This window comes from Electrona antarctica, assembly GCF_951216825.1.
Source record: "Electrona antarctica genome assembly, chromosome: 22".
NCBI classification, from domain to species: Eukaryota; Metazoa; Chordata; class Actinopteri; order Myctophiformes; family Myctophidae; genus Electrona; species Electrona antarctica.
Window position 1 is genome coordinate 16056723 of NC_136805.1, and position 5993 is coordinate 16062715.

The 5993-nt window shown below is 42.1% G+C and overlaps 1 long non-coding RNA gene across 1 annotated transcript; it reads left to right on the forward strand.

The window, feature by feature from the left end:
- The first annotated feature begins 354 nt into the window (after positions 1 to 354).
- On the forward strand, positions 355 to 5413 carry LOC306914809. The gene is made up of 3 exons (XR_013788745.1): positions 355 to 586; positions 3186 to 3523; positions 5092 to 5413. It is a non-coding gene; the product is annotated as an uncharacterized lncRNA (long non-coding RNA).
- The last annotated feature ends 580 nt before the right edge of the window (positions 5414 to 5993 follow it).

Here is a 5993-nt window from a genome sequence, read left to right on the forward strand (position 1 = left end):
GAAAATAGCAGATCTACCATCATGTAAATCTGTGGATTTTCAAAAAATATATATATAAAAAGAGAAATATTTTTAATATTTTTGAAACATGTTAACAACACTAATCGTATGGGTTCCTGACACAAAATGTTTTCAGATACACCTTAATCTTGAGGGGTTCCTTGACATGAAAAAGAGTGTGACCCACCGGTTTAAAGAACATTAGGAGCTGAATTGCTTCCTGGAAGCAAGCCTAAATAGGCAACTACACTTTATAAACAAGGCAACAAGCCCAATTAGGTCGCTTATTATAAGCACACATGGCAACATTGGTACTCCCTAACTCCCCCCCTTACTCCCCTGGCCACACCCACGGTGTAATAAGGTGAATGGTGGCATGTGTCATCTTTGCCAAACGAGTAAAACCTGTTGACAGACACTCACTGACTCCAGGACTTACAGAAAGTGTTGTTTCCTGCTCTGAGTACTACAGTGTGCATGTAGATCTGTCTGAGTGTGTGTGTGTGCACTCCACCAAGGACCGGCAGACGCCAGCAGAAAGTGAAGAGATTCAACGAGACAGACAGAGACAACTTTAAAACGGAAGGTACAAACCATTATTCCTCTCTTGATCTCTCTCTCTCTCTCTCTCTCTCTCTCTCTCTCTCTCTCTCTCTCCCCCCCCCCCCCCCCTGGTCCTAATGGCCTGCCTTTTCCAAGTCACTTTGATGATGGAGGAGGGTGATGGAATTTCATTACTTATGATTGAAAACCGATGGGCTTCTGAAAGGGGAGTTGAGATGGAAAGGTGCTCTCAAAATGCCAGTATACTATACCCCCGCCAGATGCCAAGCAATCTAATTTGCTGTCATTGGTAATAAATGCGGCAGAGGCCTCTCTGGATGGCACAGATAAGACGCTGTTTCAACCGTGCAGGGTTATCACTTAATGTCTGATAATGTTGATTAGGAACAATTGTATGCAGCAGTTAAAGCAGGGGACCGTAACTCCCTGGTGGGACAAATAATCACAGGGAGCGGAAGAGTTGTTAATCCGTCAGATCGGTGGGACTTTACGCGATAAGGTGACAATATGAAGCACTCGAGCTTAGCGTGTTAATGCCTAATGCTCAGAGCACTAGTATAAATCCCATCTGTATGCCTTTGGTGAAACTCGGTCATAGCAGGTTTCATGCATGACGAGTGTCCTATGCCTCTGTGTTTGTTTCCAAGGGACAAATGTGTTCTATGGCTTGATTTCTTCTAATCTTTTATGGCATACATTAAGAGCACACAGGAGTAACATTGTTTGGTTCCTCAACATTGTGGCAAGCAATGAATGACAAGAACAGAGACATGTTAAATAACTGCAGCAATATAAGGAAGAACATTTGTCATGCATTAGTCATGGCACACTTTGACCCCTTTTCCACCGGTTGGTTCCCAATTGGAACCGGTTCAGTTCTTTTTGGTTTTTAGTCCATGAGCCAGAGCTCCAAAATTGGTGGGCAAACTATACCCTATATTACATTGTTTATAGGATCAATACAAGTAAATGAATACATGATAACCCTTCCACAGTAGTAGCTTTTTCATATTTTTGATTATTTTGCATATTTTCCTACATAATGCCTCATTTGCATATTTAAAAATCACACCCGTGTGAACTGAGTGGTGTAAGGTCTTATATAGACTGATCAGCTGTGGTCTGACGTAATGTCTGACGTAATGAAATCACACCCGTGTGAACTGGGTGACCATAGCAACCGTGCTCATTTTTTGGTACGAACAGACAGACAGACAGACAGACAGACACGTAAACTAACAAAGCCAGTCGTAGGAGTGGTTTACACCACTCAAAAATTTAAAATTTGTAATACAATAAATCATTGTCTTGGTGTAAGTACTCAATTGGGGAAGTTTAATGGTGATAACATTCTAATATAGGTATGGTTTTGCCCACTCAATTCATAATTAACGTTTCAATTTTGGAGCTCTGGCTCATGGACTAAAAACCAAAAAGAACTGAACCGGTTCCCATTGGGAACCAACCGGTGGAAAAGGGGCCAAATGCATGACTGTGTTACAGTATGTGCATGGATGGTTCCTGCCTCTAAATGTTCTGCATAGCGTGCACATTAGTTTAGTGTTATAGGTGAAAATGGTGTTAAAGGAGTAGTTTGCCCAAAATATTAGTTATTTTCTATCAATTATACACACCCCATTTTCTTTTTTTGTCACCATGAGTGAATAATAATTTTGATGACCTTACCGAGACCGAGCCATTCGGTCATCAAATTAGTAGCTGCAGGAATGTGGCAAAAACAAGGCCCACTAAGTAGTGGTCAAATTGTTTCCATTTGTACTCTCTCACAGTTACAGACACCAGTGAGGTGGTCCCTGAACCCTAAGCAGTGACTTAACTCTTACTGGTTGCTTCCATTCTCATCAACCTGTTGTTTTGTGTTATGATGACACACGATCCTCCCGTCAGGGCAGTGTCTGAAGCTGGTATGCATGCCTGAGGTTTGGCCTACATTCTGGAACAGGTGGTCACCTGAACACGCCCCAGGGAAAGTCAATAGGCACATCGTTCCCAAAGGACAATGACACAAATAAAAACAAGTCCCGTGCCTTTTCAACGCGAGAGACTAAATTGTTGTCACCATAAACAATGCACTGCTTGTCACGTGTGAGGGAACAGGAGATGCATGACATTTTCATATTGATACGTACCTGCACATCATTTGTTTAACTTTGCATTCTTTCCTTACGACAAAATACAGGATCTACAAGCTCACAACTTTGTTTTGAGGGCATTTTGGATAATGGGGAAATGTTTTCACCTATAAATGCCCCAAAAATAAGGTAGCCAGAGCTAATGGTGTTGAATTTGTTTCTTTTGCACTAAAGGGAATCATCTGCTATTTCAGCTTGTTTTGTAAATAAATAAATGAACAAACAAGCTAACAAGTTGTAAAATAATTGCCCAAAATAGGGACGCCTTGATGTGTCTTTCAGGTGTTTGTGTGTGCAGTGCACTAGTGTTTGCCATTGCCTTCCAAAATAAAGATGCGAAAGGTCACACGGGACATTACTCTGGCCTGGGCGTTGTTAGCAGGGAAACATGACATGTAAACAATGCTGGCAGACTTGGATATCATTCAGCTGTTCCACATACTCATACCATGTTTTCCCATCTCCCAGACACCCTGACCCGTCCAACCTCCAAGCCCAGCTCATTCCACCGCCTTCATCTTCAAAACACCCTCCTCGCCCTAACCAACTAAAACCAAACCAAACCATGGGCCGGGGTGCCAGCGAGGAATGGAATGGGAAGCATGCGGACACAATACAGACTCAGCCGCAGACGGAGCACAAAGCCGCGATGACGGCGAGCGAGGGGGACTCGCAGGGCGGCTGCATGAAGTGCTGCATGCAGACCAAGAACTGTCTGATGAGCGGGGAGTGCGGCCGGTGCCTGCAGATCGCTAGCGTGGTGTCATTCTGCGGCATGTGCATTCGCATGTTTGTGTAATGGATGTGTAAGTGAAGTACAGGCAATTCATCCTCATCTGTTTTTTGAAGTGAAAGCAGAGGCTTATGTAAGATTATATAGCCACTGTCGGGTGGTTTGCTTGTGTTTGCTATGTGTACATACGTGTATATGTACGTACGTAGCTGCAACACCTAAAGTGGCCAGTAGAGCACAAACACACACACACACACACACACACACACACACACACACACACACACACACACACACACACACACACACACACACACACACACACACACACACACACACACACACACAGGCCAGGGAGGAGTACAGTACAGCATTTCTTCTCAGATCTACAAGCTCACAACGTGTTGCCGTGCTACAACATGTGACAAAGTTGCGCTCAACAAGTACAGTACAGTACTCAAGTACATCAATTAATAACGAATTAAAACATTTTTTTCATTAATTTCATGAAGACAAAGGTGAAAGACTATAGACGATCTACAAACTCACAACGTTGCACAAAGCGACTAGTATGTGTCCCGGGCAAACGTCTAATTTATTTGTTTGGGTCTTGAGCTAAAGAGTTTGGCTACCACTGCTAGATTTCCAGTCAGATGCCAGTGCCCACTTAGGAGACCATTAGTTTGTAGGATCTGTGTGCCATGTGGCGCCATAGTGGCTCCAATTGGGATGGCGTATCTTCATAAAGTAACCATCTTTGATATCGGCCAGACTGACATATTGGTGTGGTTGTGTTAAAATGCCCTTTTAGTTGTGGACTGACCTCCTGTTGCACAACATGCACAACACTAAGTGAGGCTACTGATCCGTGACAAAATGAAAGTTCAATCCGTGGATTTATTTCTGTGTGTTTTCTCCCTTCTGTGCACGACTTTCATCGAATGTCAATATCCACCCAAATAGGAATATTTATTCCACTTTGACTGAAGAGAGAGTTGAGATGAATTCATTATTCCAAACATGCTTCAGTTTCCATCTCTTCAAAACCGTGTTGGCCATCTGTTGCCGAACACAAACTGTTTATATGTCAATGCCATTGCTCATTTCCAGTGGTGGGAGAAACACTCACATTTTCTACTTAAATACTGCCATACAGAAACACGAAGGTAAAAGTTCTGGCAATCAAAATTTACTTCAGTAAAAGTATAAAAGTAATGATAGACTTAAAGTACCAAAAGTAAAAGTAGGCTACACCAGAATGTCCCATTTCACAAGTTCCCAAATGTATACAAATGTTTTGAAAATAGCAGATCTACAAGCTCACAATGTGTTGCTTCGTGCTGTATTATGAGCTTGTAGATCTGCAATTTTCAAATGACCAATGCATGTTTTGAGATAATAATCAAAATCTACAATGTCAAATGATTGTAGTGGAATAAAAAAATACAATATTTGCCTGTAAGATGAGATGTAGGGGAGTAGAAAAAATATTGAAACTTGGAAATACTCCAGTGAAATCCTCAAGTGTACTCAAGTATTACTTGAGCAAATATGTACTTACTTTACACCACTGCAAACTGTGTCATCGCTCATTTCCACTAGCACCTGACTATGTTCTCTCTCGCTCTCTCTCTCTCACAGAGTCTAACCTTGGACACGATGATCTTAAAAGTGATGTCTTGATTCCCGACGCCTGCTCTCCGCCACACTCATCCAGAGCCTCACTCGCCCAAATCTGTGCTGATGATGGCTGCTCTGGCATTATAATGCATGCACCTCTCATGCGTTTTTAACATGGACTACAGTTAAGATCTCTCTCTCTCTCTCTCTCTCTTTCTCTCTCATGTATGTACACTGTATATGTCTGCTTATGTGGACAAGAGAAAATGTTGAGGATGTGATGATATCTTGTGTTCATTATTAGATGTTTAAAATTAAATGTATTAAAATTTGTTCAGCCCTGTTTCTGTTCATTGTTTCACAAGTAAATGGCTTATATCCAGAAAAGGGATCACTGGGCTACAGGATGTGTAGTGAAATTTATTTTATTTTAATCGCACCAATGACTCAAAATTCCTGCCACAAAAACTGGCATGCATGAGTTTGGCAGCATGCAACAGTCAGTATAGTGTTCTTTCAAATGAGTGCTTATATAGGTTCATAGCTGTCCGTTCCAGTGGGGTGAGAGTGAGCTTATAGAGCAGAGGCCATGGCATTGTGAGAGTTGTGAGAAAGTCTGGCACACAATTAAGATCGCTCCTGCATGGCTGGGAATTCTTCAAAAAGAAATAATGAACAATGCGGTCTCGAGTCAGCGGAGAGATCTCAGGCGCAGATATAACCCTCCATTTTCATTCTCATCACCTCTGGATAAGGGAAGAAGTAGAAGAAGAAAAGAAATATATGGTTTGCAGCCCCGGTATTGGCTGTGAAAACTGAAGTGATTTAATTATGGGAGAAAACTTCATAATTATCACAGTATTGGTCCTGATGAGATTAAAAAGCGTGAAGAGGGGGGGGAAAAGTATGTTGTCACTGCGTGT